This window comes from Equus caballus, chromosome 7, assembly GCF_041296265.1.
Source record: "Equus caballus isolate H_3958 breed thoroughbred chromosome 7, TB-T2T, whole genome shotgun sequence".
Taxonomy (NCBI): domain Eukaryota; kingdom Metazoa; phylum Chordata; class Mammalia; order Perissodactyla; family Equidae; genus Equus; species Equus caballus.
In genome coordinates this window covers 4232825-4246652 of record NC_091690.1, presented here as the reverse complement: position 1 = coordinate 4246652, position 13828 = coordinate 4232825, and the positions used below count along the sequence as shown (strand labels likewise).

Below are 13828 nucleotides of genomic sequence, written 5' to 3'. Positions count from 1 at the left end.
GCTCCTGGGCTTTTCTTTGTGGAAAGCTTTTTGATTACTAATTCAATTTCTTTACTTCTTACAAATCCATACAGATTTTCTATTTCTTCTTGAGTCAGTTTTTGTAGTCTGTGTTTTCCTAGGAGTTTTCCCGTTTCATGTAGATACTTAATTTAGATGAAATTGTACATGCAATTATTCGTAGCGTTGTTTTATCATCTTTTCTATTTCCACAAGGTTGATTGTAATGTCCCCTCTTTTGTTTATGATTTTACTAATTCGATTCTTCTCTCTTTTTATCACGGGTCCATCTAGTTAAAAGTTTATCAACTTTTCCTGATCTTTTCAAGGAACTAACTTGTGGTTTTGTCAATTCTTTCTATTGATTTTCTATTCCTATTTCATTTATTCCTCCCCTAATCTTTATTATTTCATTCCTTCTCCTAGCTTCAGATTTAGTATACTCTTATTTTCCAGTTTCTTAAGGTGGATGTTAAATTATTGACTTGAGGGCCAGCCCTGGTGGTGCAGCAGTCAAGTGAGCATGTTCTGCTTTGGCGGCCCAGGGTTCCCTGGTTCGGATCCTGGGTGCGGACATAGCACCACTTGGCAAGCCATGCTGTGGTAGGCGTCCCACATATAAAGTAGAGGAAGATGGGCACAGACGTTAGCTCAGGGCCAGTCTTCCTCAGCGGAAAAAAAAAAAAAGACGGGAGGATTGGCAACAGATGTTAGCTCAGGGCTAATCTTCCCCCCCAAAAAAATTATTGATTTGAGACCTTTCTCTCTCTCTTCTTTGAAACATAGGTGATTACGGCTCTAAATTTTCTTCTACTTTAGCTGCATCCCATAAATGTTGGTACCTTGTGTTTCATTTTCATTCATCTCAAAGTATTTTCTAATTTCTTTCATGACTTCTCCTTTGAGATAGCAGAGTTTTACACACGTTAAACGGTTAACAAACAAACAAAGACCACTGTAAATATGGCACCATATTGGGACAAATTTGCATTTTCAAAAAAAGAGATACAGCAGAATGGACCGTACAGCGTGGCTCCAGAGCACTTCCCATCACATCCTAAAACTTTATCCCTCACCTCCCCACATCCAGGCCATCAGACTGTTCTCCAAAACGTACCCCTAATCCACCCACTCAACTCCACCTCTACCACCAGGTTCCCGGGATGGGGGTCCAAGCCCCACACTTTGCAGTCCAGGAGGACTGTGACAGACTCCTGATTCTCTCTCTGTCTTTCTTGTCCCTTACAACATGTTCCCCACACAGTGAGCTTTTAAAATCACAAATCACGAATTGGGTTACATCTCCCCCCTGCTTAAAACCCTCCAACGGCTTCCTAATCTGATGAGGCCCCTTTCCCATGGCCTCTGAGACCTCAAATGAAGTGACCTCTTCCATCCTCTGACTCACCACCCCCACCCACTCGTGCTCTCTGCCTTCACTCTGCTCCAGCCTCGCCCCAGGACCTGCTTTCTGTTTCTTCCACATGAGTTTCCACTCCCGGGATTTTTAATTCCTAGAATTGTCTTCCCTTCTTCCTCATTATTCTGACGTTGGCTCAAATATCATCTCCTTAGAGAGGCCTGGGGTGACCAACTCTCCCTGCTTTGTTGGGGAATTTCCCAGTTTTAGCACTGAAAGTCCAACATCCCGGGAAACCCCACAGTCTCAGGCCAACCAGGGTCGTTGGTCACCCTTGAGGGGCCATCCCCGGCTGCTCTATCCAAAATAAGGCCCACCCACTCACCTCCCCATGTTCCTACCTTATCACTTCTCCTACCATTTCCACTTCTACTGAGAATTGTGCCCCTGGCACCTAGAACAGTGCCCAGCAAATAGTTGGCACAGAAATATTTCCAACTAAATTGATAATTGAATGAAAGGAACTGATTCCTGCAGTTCTAAGCTTAAGACGTCACCACATGAAAATCTACAAGCAGCAGAACATCAAAAGGTGGTGAAATCAATCTAGCGAGTGACCATGAGCATTTTCATTAAAATGAACCAAAATAGAAAAAAAATCAGAGAGCGTTACCTGTGATGAATATTTTGTTTTAGTTACGTGTGTGTCTGTGTGGGCTGGGCCTCTGGGTAAAACGTATTTCCTGCTGTGTGTTGTGGTCAAAAATGTTTGAAAATCAGCCATCTAGTGGTCAAGGGTGTGGCATTTGACGCCAGACCACTGGGATGTGAAGCCCTTACGGGCTGTTTGACACTGGGCAAATTCACTCATTCATTCTTTCCCCGATCTGTAAAAAGGGGATAAAGCATAACGCCTTTCTCAGGATGTGACTGTGAAATTTAACTGAGTTAACCTGTGAAAAAGGCTTCCATCACTTTCTAGCACGTAAGGACTCAATGCTCATTAATATGATTACTTGCTGAATGAATGAATGAATGAATGAGAAGCTTAGTCTTCCCTTGAATTACCCTGCCTGCCTCTTCTCAGAACAAGGCTGTTCACTCATTTATTCTGTTTATGGTCAATGTCCCCTCACCAGAATAAAAGCTCTATAAAGGTCTCTTGTTTGTCCTATTCATAGTTGAACCTACCATCTCAGGGGGTGGGAGGAGGGAAGAGGGTTGGCAAACATTTTCCGTGAAGGGCCAGATACTAAATATTTTGGGCTTTGCTTAAACCATTTCATCTTTGGGCAACTACTCAACTCTGTCCCTGTAGAGTGAAAGCAGCTTTCCACGTGTCACTTAAAGCAATGAGGTGGCTGTGTGCCAATAAAACTTTATTGACAAACACAGGAAGGCAGAATTTGACCCCCGGGGCCACAGTGTGCCACCTCTTAAAGGAGTTGAAAATACTAAATTCAATAAAACAAAATAGAGTTTCACATAGTTTTCACATGCCACAAAAGATTCTTTTGATTTTTTTTACAATCATTTAAAAAGTATTTAAAAATCCTCAGCTGGCCGTGAAAAACAGGCAGCGGGACCCATGAGGCCCGCGGGACAAAATTCGCTGACCCCGGACCCAGACTCTTGTCTGGATGCCCGGTGATCGTTTGTGGAATAAACGAAAGGCCCCCAAACTCAGCCTTCCCGGGGCCGCGCCACCAGCCCCGGGCCCGCGCGCGCCTCCCGCGTGCCCACCCTCCGAGCCGCGCGCGCTTCCCGCCAAGCCCCGCCCCCGTTCGCGGCGATTGGTCGGGCCTCGCCCTCTTCCTCGCCGGGGAACGCCCCCCCTCTGACGGGCGCCGGAAGAGACCAATGGGGAGCCGCGGGGCCTCGCGCTCCGCCCCCTCGCGCCGCGGGGGCGGGCCGTTGAGGGGGTGGGGCGTGGAGCCTGGTAACCGTTGCCGGTAACAACGCCCCGCCCGGTGCGGGCGGCGCGAGGCGGGCGGCGGGAGCGGGAGCGGGAGGAGGAGCCGGAGGAGGAGCGGCCGCCGCCGCCACCGCCGCCGCCATAGAGACTGTAGCCGTGGAGACTGTTACTTACCAACGGGGACCAACACGCAGCAGCCGCCGCCGCCGCCGCGGGAGCCGCTGCCCGAACTCCCGGCCCGAACTCCAGGTGACCGATGCGGCCGCCGCGGCAGGCCCGGCGGGGCGAGGGGGCGGCGGGGCCGCGGTCGGGGGTCGCGGGTCCCCCACGCGTCCGGGGCGGCGGCCACGGGACCCGCCTCCGCGCCCCCCGTCCGGCAGGCGCGGCGGAGTTTCGGGGCGCCTGGGGACGCCTCCCGCCCTGGAACCAAACTCGGGGGACGGTGGGGACCCATCGCCTCCCTTTTTAAAACTTTGAGTTTGGGGGCGCCCGGGGACCCCTCCCGGCCTGGAACCAAACTCGGGGGGACGGTGGCGACCGATTGCCTCCCTTTTGAAAAACTTTGAGTTTGGGGGTGCCCGGGGAACCCTCCCGCCCTGGAACCGAACTCGGGGGGACAGTGGGGACCCATTGCCTCTCTTTTTAAAACTTTGAGTTTGGGGGTGCCCGGGGACCCCTCCCGCCCTGGTACCGAACTCGGGGGGAAGTGGGGACCCGTCGCCTCACTTTTTACAAAACTTTGAGTTTCGGGGCGCCCGGGGTCCCCTCGTCTCCCTTTCGCGCCCCCAGTCTCTGAAATCGGGGCGCCCCCGGGAACCTTGTCTCCCTCCTCACCTCAAACTCCGGATCTGGGAGAGCCCCTAAGACTCCCTTCTCACCTTTACCCCCTTATTCGTGGATTTGGGGGTGTCCCGGGGACCCTCTTCTCGTTTTGATCCCCCAAAATCCTGAATTTGAGGGCGCCCCTGGAGCCCTTTTCTGACTCTTTTCACCACAACTCGGTGCGCCTGTCTTGGGGAGAAACCCTCCCCCATTCTCACTTGTTCGCCACAAACTTCTTAAGAATCGGGCTTCCCGGGGACCCGTTTCTCATCTTTTCACCCCAAATCCTCTCACTTAGTGCTCCTCGGACGCTCCTCCCCTCTCTGCCTTTTCACCCCACATTCCTGGGTTTGGGGGGGATCCTGGGTCCGCCTGTCCTTCCACGCCCCCCAGGAAGCCCCTTCGCGCGCCGGCACCTCCCCCTATTTGGACTGATCGCGAAGCGAGAAAAGTTTCGCGCAAAGGTCTTTTTCTTAAAAAAAAAAATTAAATTAAATTAAATTAAATTATTATTTTGTATCAAGAGCCCAAGTCGTGGCCGAAACTGAGGTTGCGCGAGTGCGTGTGTTTGTGAATCCAAACCCCACCCCTGAACCCCCTCCCCCCAAACACACCCCCACGCCCCCAAAGGCTCTTGATTCCCGTGCTTTTCCCTCCCGGAGAAGCCCGGGCGCTCCCTCCGGCCCCGGCCCGCTCGCTCTTTCTCGCGGCTGCGCTGGGCGAGTTGGGTTTCCCGATGCTGGTGGCTATTTCAGGGGCCCCCGGGGCCGACTGTCCCGGCCATTCCGGCGGCGGGGGTGGTTCATCTTCCTAATTTTAACCTCCTTGTTGCCCCGCAGGAATGAGGGAGAAGGGCAGGATGCAGCGCGCGTGGCAGCTGCCTTTCCCCATAGACCTCCTTCCTGCTTTGGGGGGGGGCTTTTATTATGCAGGGGGGGCCCCCCCAACACACACGCACACACTTGTTTTCTTGCTTTGTGCAGTTAACTGTCAGTGTAGACTTTCAGCGTTTTCTTCCCCTTCTCAATCAGCTTTCTCTCTGCGAAGCCAGAATATCAAACCTTAGACAGGCCTCTCAGTTTCGACTGACTTCCCCAACAAAATAATAGTAATGATAATGACCCAAAACGTCAACGACAAAAACTTTTTTTTTTTTGCCTGCACCTCTTGTCGACATGTTTTTCTGTTTTTGCTTCATGCTCTGAAACACTGTGTTTGCTTAAAGATCCTTACGGCGTCCTGGGGCATCCCCGGGTTTGCAACCTGTTCTTTCTCCCGCTCAAGTTGAAAGATTTCAGCTGACTCTAAGATAACCTTAGAAATGGCTGTTCACCGGCTCTGAGCAGAGAAGGAAGCGTGAATGGTGAGCCCTCCCCAGCAAAGGAACTTAATTTCCTTAATCACCAGTCTGCCTGGGACAACAGGCTTGAGAAAGTGTGAGAAGGGACTTTGGTAGTTTTTTAAAGAAGGAAATGAATTCGGACACGGTTTACCCCTGCAGTGTAAGCAATACTGAATTATTTAACTCTTTAGGTGCCTTCCTCTCTTGTCCCAGATAAACCACTGAGATGCTCGAACGGGGCATCCGGGAGAAGGACAGAGTTATTATTACCCCAAGTAATGGAACAAGGCCTTTGAAATTCAGTTGATATTTGCTTTTTTAAGGTGAAGGGCACGCATTACCTTAATATGTGTTCGTAGCACTAATAGTCCCCTTTTAACCACATTTATCATTGAAGTGCTGCCAGGATGGGGCTATTTGCCAGAAATGCAGATGCTGGGAACTTGTTTATATGGCTCTTCTTCCTTAGATGTAATTTGTTGTATCATATTAGACTTAAAATTAATTAATATTCATCAATATTTCATTAAGTTAACTTTAATAGTATAATCGAGAAAATTTTGATTATACGTGTGGGGATTTTTGTAGTCACATGTGGTTGCTTTGCTCGTAAAATTCCAAGACCAGAAGGAACCATATCTTATCATAATATACTTGCCTCTTATTAATTCGCTGATTTAAATAATATGCCTCCGCCATACACACCTACTTATTTGTAAAATGTGAAACTATTTAAAGAGCAAGGGGAGTTCTCAGGGAAACTGTCCCGCTTGTCAGGACCCTCGGTGAACTCGGGGACACCGGAGTACAGCTCCTGGTCCGGTGTCTGAAGTTCCTGGCCCAGGGCACACCCAGCAAACACATCCATTTTTCTACACTAAACTGTATGAATATTCCTACTAAATAGGATAGATAAGGATGATAAATAACGTCAAGCCAGTTCAGGTCGGGTTTTGTGGCCAAATGAGTCCATGCCAAATTTACAAAAAAACTTTCAGTTTTCAAAGCTTTTTGGCTGTCGACATTGTTATAAGGGATTGTGGACTTATGTATGAAAAAGGGCATTTTGACTCCCTTTCTAGAATCTAAATGCCGATTAGCTCCTCCGTGGGCCGCGTTTTCTAGACTTGTGCCTGGCACAGAGTGTGTACTTAATTTGTCGAGTGAATGAATGGATCGAATATGTGTTGGGGATTAGAGAGAAAATTGAAAAGCAGTTTCGTCTGCTTGGGGTGGCGTCTCAGAAACCCCAAGATCAGCAAAGGAATTCTTAGAGAAAAAAAAAGAAGGGAGAACTTTAGGAGAGAAAGACCCAGGATCAAGGAGGGGTGTGGGGTAAGGAGTGAGGGGAGGAGGATGAGAGAAGGAGCCCAGCACGGGTCTGGGGGAATTTGTGCCTGGCAAGGCTGGGCTGGCTAAGATGATGGGGAGGAGACAGGATTCTAGGCTCTTCCCAGGAGAAGAGTCTGTCCGGCTGCCAGCTGGACACGTCCAGGTGGACTCCGATGGGCAACTGAAACGCAAGGCGGCCAAGCTGAGCTGGAGATGGTCCCCCCAGATCTGCTCCTCCCAGGCTCCGCCGTCCTTAGTGAGTATCAGCCGGCTTCTCCAGGTCGCTCAGGCCCAAAGTTGGGAGTCTTTCTGGATTCATCTCTTTCTCTCAAGCCATCAGCAAATCCTGCTGACTCCACTTTCACCGGAAACCTCGAGTCTGACCACACCTCTCCACCTCCACTGCCCGCCCCCCGGTCCAAGCCACCAGCACCCCTCACCCAGAGGATTCCAGCCTCTTACCCTGGGGGGGATGCTGCGTCCTGTTGTGTGTTCCTCGCTCTGAACCCTCCCATGGCTCCCATCGACTTGGAGCGGAAGCCAGAGTCTCCTTGCCCTTGGGGCCCCCCAAGTCAATACCTCTTTGGCCTCATTTCCCACCATGATCCCGTGCGCTCACTCCACTTCAACCCCGAAGGCCCCTTGGAAGTTCCTCAAACGCCCTCCTGGGAAGCTCTTGGCCCAGGTAGCTGGGGGGCTGCTTCCTCGCTTCCTTCAGGTCTTTTCTCAAATGTCACCTTGCCAGGCCACCCGCTCAAGAGGGACGGCACCGTTAGCCGCCTTCTCTGCTTCCTTGTCTCCTTAGCATTCACCGCCGTCTCAGCACTGTGGATGTGTATTACGTGTGTTTATTTTACTCTCGCTGTCCCCTCTCAGAATGTCGGCTCCGTGACAGGGTGGGGGTGGGGGGGAAGCCCCACCTGTTTTATTAACTTCTGTATCCACCGGGCTGAGGATAATTCTGGCACCAAGCAGACACTCAATAAATATTTGTTAAGTGAATAAATAAGTGGGTTCCTGCACACCTCTGGGGAAAGCATGGGTAGAAGTGCAGAGCTGGCTGCCACATGTCACCATCTCTGTGACTCGGTGTAGCTCAGGTGGAACGAATGGGAGCAGAGGGAAGAGGAAAGGAAGAAGTTTGGGTCCTGGCGCGGGACGCTGCAGACGTGTGCTCTGGGGCCTGGCAAAGAAGGGGTTAAAGTGTGGCGTGACTCTGGGAAAGGTTTGGCATCTGTGAACCAGATAATAATAGCTCGTATGGTTGCTATCTTAGAAAGAATATCTGTAACTATTTAGGACAGGGCCCGGCCCAAATAGGTGCTCAACAAAGAGTAGCTGCAATTATTATTATTTTTTTCTTTTTTTGCTGAGGAAGATTCACCCTGAGCTGACATCTGTTGCCCATCTTCCTCGTTTTTTTTTTTTTTTTTTTTGCTCGAGGAAAATTCTCCCTGAGCTGACATCGGTGCCGGTCTTTCTCTATTTTGTACGTGGGTCACTGCCACAGCATGGGTGAGGAGTGGTGTAGGTCCATGCCTGGGATCTGAACCCACGAACCCGGGCCGCCAAACTGAGCATAGGGAACTTTTAACCACTATGCTGCAGGGCTGGCCCCTATTATTATTACTGTTGTTGTTGTTGTTGTTGTTATAATGAAGCAAACGGTCGGAAGTGGCCCGGGATTATTTATTTTTTTGTTTTGGTTTCCTGCCCAGTCCCAAGTGCTGAGGGGACATCCAGAACTATGAACTATGTCTTGCTTGACCGAGTGGCTGAGCCTCGCGCTGTCTGTTTTTAGGTGGGAAATGCCCTTCAATTATCGTCGAAGTTCCCTGGCACAAACCTGTCACTCTGCAGGCGTCAGGGCTCGGCCCAAACAAAAACAAGCAAAAAAGGAACGCCAAGTCCCACATCTGGGTTGTGGGGTAGGTCCAGCTGAAGTTAGTGCCCAGCCATCACCTTTCAGACGGGTTTTGTCAGGGGGCCAGCTCTGTGGGCAGAACATACAGATGAGAACATTTGAAAACTGGTTTCTCTTCTCTGTTATCGCTGGCTCGTAGGTGCCAACCCGGTCAAAGTCGGGAAGTCAGCCACTTGGAAGGGAGCCCCGGCCGCGTCTTCATGCCAGCGCTTGAGCAAGGCCCTCAGGAGCAGACAGCCTGGCCCTGCGCCTTGCTGCCCCCACTCCTGTTTTCCTGAAATGCATTCCTGTTGGATGATACATAGGTTTTGCCTGTCTTAAAACCCTGTTTTACGCCCTGGCAACTCCTTGGTCTTATTTTTAATTCTCGTGACTTGTGTGAATTTCCAAAAATATAGTCCACTTCCCGAACCTATGGATGCTACCTACAGCAAGCGGATTTCGGACGCCGTGAATCACGTTACAGCTCCTGCAGTCCATGTTTAAAAATGACCAAAAAAAAAATGTCACAAAGCCATTAAAAATACGTAGAACTTACATGTAACGGCCCAACGGGGTGATTATTTGTCATGTTCCATGTAACGAAGCCCAGATGTGCTATATACAGTAAGTCTATTTTCTGCCGAGATCTCGGTAGTTATTGAGCACGCGTGTGTGTGCGCGCCCACGCGCGCGTGTGTGTGTGTGTAAGAACTGGGCTACTGGTGTCTAAGGAAGTGACAGTTGAGCTGGCACCGAAATGATGAGAGGGAGCCGGCCCTGTGGAGTTCAGAGGGAAGAACTTTCCAGACGGGGCAGCCGTGGGAGGAATCAGCTGGACCCGGTCAAGGCAGAGAAAGACGGCCGCGTGGCTGATGCCTGCGGAGCGAGAGGAGGAGAGGCCGAGGGCCCTGGAGGCCAGGGAGGGGTCTGCGTGCTCTGCGAAGTGTATGTTAGATGGTCGGTAGATTTTCTGTCCGTAGCTGTCAGCTCGGTGGTGTCCGGCCACTTGCTGGGAGACGTGCTGTCCCGACCTCTGACGTTTGTCTGTCATTCATTCATTCGCTGCTCTGTGTCCACAACTATCCTGGGAGGTTCCAAAGGCCAACTAGGAGGGCGAGACCGTTTCACAAAGGGGCTGTGCCCAGTGTCGCTGTAGGGCACGGTGATGCACAGAGGAGGGAGGCGCCTCCCCTGGAGCGGCCAGGAAAGGGGTCAGAAGGAGGTGGCCTTGAGCTGAATCTTGGGAGGGGCGTCTGCAGGCAGACGGGAGGGCCGGGGAGGGGAGGGGAGTGGCGGTGTTTTCTGGAACCCGCAAGCAGCTCCTGCCACGTGATTTCAGGGCACAAGGGAGACTGGGTTAGAGGGGAGAGTGGGGGTGCGCAAACCGTGGCCCTCGGGCCAGATCCAGCCTGTGGCCTGTCTCTGTCAGTAAAGTTTTATTAGAACACGGCCACACGCGCCCACGTACATGCCGTCTCTGGCTGCTTTTGCGAGGTAACGGCAGAATTGAATGTTTGCAACAGAAACAGAATGTGGCCAGCAAAGCCCCAAGTATTTACTGTCTGGGCCTTTACAGGAAAAGTTGGCTGAGCCCTGGCTGGACAGGTGGGCCCTGTCTCTCTGGCGCTGGGCTGACAGGTTTGGGGGGCAGCAGCCTTGTGATGAGGCGAGACGTGGGGAGATGTGTCAGAAGGCTTGGGGTCTGGAGCGAGGAGCCGAGGGCGGTTCCCAGGGTCTGACATGGGGTCAGGTGGAAAGTGTCGCATCAGGGAGTCAGGCAGGTCACCCCCCGAGAAGCTGGTGGTGGGCAGGAGTAGTGAGTCCAGTGGTGGGCTTGGCCAGCGTGACGTGTCTGTGGGACATCCGAGTGGGGACAGTTTCCCAGGAGGCAGCTGATTTCGGAGTCTGGAGCTGGGGTGGGGCTGTCCAGGCTGGAGGGCAGGATTTAGGAGCTGGCCGCCTATGACCCATCATTTCAGTCATGAAGATGGATGAGATCACCCAAGAAGAGGGTGGAGGGCAAGGAGCAAAGGACAACGGCGCAGCCTGCAGAATCCAAGCGGCAAGAAAGCCATGGAGAGTCAACAGAGGAAAGGTTGTTTTTTTTTTAATTTGGCAAAATATACATAATATAAAACTTATCATTTTAACCACATATGAGTGTACAACTCAATGGCATTAAGTACATTCACGTTGTTGTGTAACCATCACCACTCTTTCCAGAACTTTCCATCTTCCCAAATGGAAGCTCTGTCCCCATGAAACACTGACTCCCCACCCCTCCCCCAGCCCCTGACCCCCCATCCACTTTCTGTCTCTGTGGATGTGGCTCCTCTGGGGACCTCCTGCGAGTGGACCACACAGTGTGTGTCCTTCTGTGTCTGGCTCATGTCACTGAGCATCATGTCCTCAGGGTCCGTTCACATTGGAGCAGGTGTCAGAATCCCCTTCCTTTTCAGGGCTGTGTAATATTCCAGTTGTGGATGGACTGCATTGGGTTTCTCCATCATCCGTTGATGGACACTTGGGTCGCCTCCACCTCTTGGCGACTGTAAATGATGCCGAACAGAGGAGGTTTTGAAGAGATTCTTAGGTGGAGGGAGAACCAGAGAAAAGGGGGAATTAACTCCAGGACTGAGCACCAGGAAGCATGAGGCCGACAGAGCCCAGAAGGATTAGCCTGGAAGCAGCCCCATGGCAAAAAGGAAAAGATACAAGTCCCCACAGGAAGGCGCAAGACTTGGCTCACAAGTGCCTGTCTCCCCGGAAAACTGTTGCCATCGTGCTAATAACATAGAAGTCCATTCCTAAAGTCCCAGCAACACTTAATCACGCTTATATTTTTAAAATGCAAACTGTTGATCTTTTAGAAACAGTGCCGTGTTTCCAGGATACGTTTCCGTCCAAAAGGTGACCCGTGGGGTAAGGCCTTGGAAGCAGTTTCCAAAAAAATTACCAGCCCACAAAAATGTGTTCCTGCTCCACCCCGGCCAGAGAGAGCGCGGAGCAAACACCACCCGGCGCTTTCCCTCACCACTCCCGTTCGGCCAGATATAGCCTGCTTTGAGAAAAAATATATTTGCAGTTCCAGATCCACAGAAAACAGCTTGAAGGATGTGCTTCCGGTTTTTAAAAGAATTCTTGGTTTTCTAGAAGAATTCGCTTTCACAGGGACTTCTTTATGGAGGGCGCTCCCTGGGGTCTCCGTCGTTCAGCAAATATCTGTGGACCCCCAAATATCAAACATCTGAGGGGCTTCTAATTAGTCGGATACTTAAGCGTGTTAACATATCATCATATGGGAAGGAGAGAGGCGAGAAGGTGCTGGAGAGCTTTCAGATTGTTAGCGACCATTGGCAGCTGACATTCAGACGACAGTGAAAGCGCGATCCGGGTTTATTTCAGGAGCGTCTCAATTGTGTAAGTTGCAGTGTGGTAAACGGCCGACGCTTACACTGAGAAATGGAGTGGATGGAAAGTGTTTCTGGAAGCCGTGTACCACTCGGTTCATTGCCGGCCTCCCTTCACAGCTGGGCATGCCTTTGTCAGCTGGATCGTACCCACCCGGGGGACTCAATGTGCCAAAGAAGGAGCCGTCAGTTGCAGTTATTTAATTTAACGAACTGCAGAGTGGTGGGGTTGGGTGTGGCGGTGCTTAGAGGGTGCCCCCCACTTGATGCTGCCTTGCAAGCTTCTGCCTTCCTCCCGTTTGCGCGGGACGCCTTGCTTCTCTCATCCTAGCTCCAGTGGTGGCCAGCGTCCTTCATCCTTCGGCAAGTAGCCCAGCCCTCCTTTCTGTTCTGGAAGCAGAATTCCGCCAGCCTTTAGCTCGGCACCAATAAGTGCGCTCCGTAATCACCCAGAGACCTGGGTCCCTCGGTCTCATGATTCTTACTTCTCTCTTCGTCTCGTCCTGACCACCTTGCACGGCTCTTCTGGGCTGTGTCAGGAGGACGGACCGATGGGCCCTTTCTCTCTACTTCTGGTAGCCAGACTGCTGGACTGGCCCCTCCCCTTTGTTGTAGCCACATCGTGCTTAGCTTGGCGTTCAAGCCTTGTCTCCTCCAGCCCCATCTCCCTTTCGTTGTCTCGTCTCACAACTTCTCCAGTTGGGCTTGCCCTACTGCAAGAGGTCCTATACGTTTGTCTCTCCTCTCTCTGGAATGTCATTGCTGCTGATGACAACCTTACTCTTCTCTCAAGACCCTTCTCCAGGGCCCTCTGGCCAGGGAGCCTTGAGATTTTAATTGGTGAACTGAGTGGGGACAGGGAAGAGTAGAGCCGGGTCTCGTCACCCCAGTGCTGTTGACTTTGGGGCCGATCGTTCTTGGCTGGAGGGCGGGGAGGCCGTCCTGAGCATCACAGGGCGTCTGGCAGCATCCCTGGCCTTCACCTGCCAGTAGGGCCCACCCCCCAACACACGTCATACAACCACTGTCTCCAGACGTGGCCGAGCATCCCCTCGGGGCAGAATCTCCCCCTAGTGAGGGACCCCGGGACTAATCAGCCAGAAGTGCCAATGACTCCTGAATCGCCACAGCACACAGACTCAGCTTCACAGCCTACTTTGACGTGTCATAGTGACTTACGTGTCTCATTTCCTGTTCTCTGTTACAAGTTCTGGGGGACAGGGACAGCCGTCCCTGCCGCACCTCCCAAGGGCGTCACATTTAATATGTGCGTCAATAAAAGATTTGAGCCCAGAGTGCTCTTCAGAGGGTGATCCCACATCAGCTAACGGCAGCCTTTGGTTTTAACAAAGAGCAAAAATCGTGAAACCGTGGCCTGAGAATTCACCCTTAAAAAGGCTGTGTTTTCGATTCAGTCTCGCTGAATTTCAATATGTAGCTTTCTTTCACCAAATCCCTGAAGAAATTTTAATCAAAGACCTCTACTATTAATTGACTTCCGGCGTTGCCCAGCCAAAATTGAAAGTCACCTTCTTTTCCAGAAAGCGCCAGTCTTACTGGGGAAACGGAGCCTTCAACCCAACGGCTGGCGGGCCCCACTGCCGGGAGCCGTGTATACAGTGGAGAATAGTAAATGCCTCATTCTCATTACAGTGGCTTCATTGGTGTTTGTTTTGTGTTGGAGCTTTTCCAAGCTTTCGCTCTGTTAAAAGTAGACTTGAAACAAGCATAGTTATTAGGT

The 13828-nt window shown here is 51.4% G+C and overlaps 1 protein-coding gene across 4 annotated transcripts in view; it reads left to right on the top strand.

The window, feature by feature from the left end:
- Positions 1-3323: 3323 nt before the first annotated feature.
- Positions 3324-13828, top strand: part of RFX2 (regulatory factor X2) — a 92045-nt gene continuing 81540 nt past the window's right edge. For 2 of the 4 annotated variants that reach the window (XM_070272562.1, XM_023644555.2), the window contains exon 1: positions 3339-3524. The gene's annotated coding sequence lies outside the window, so the exon portion shown is untranslated. Of the gene's footprint in view, positions 3525-13828 lie in introns of all 4 variants that reach the window. The other 2 variants (XM_023644554.2, XM_023644556.2) reach the window with 2 other exon arrangements.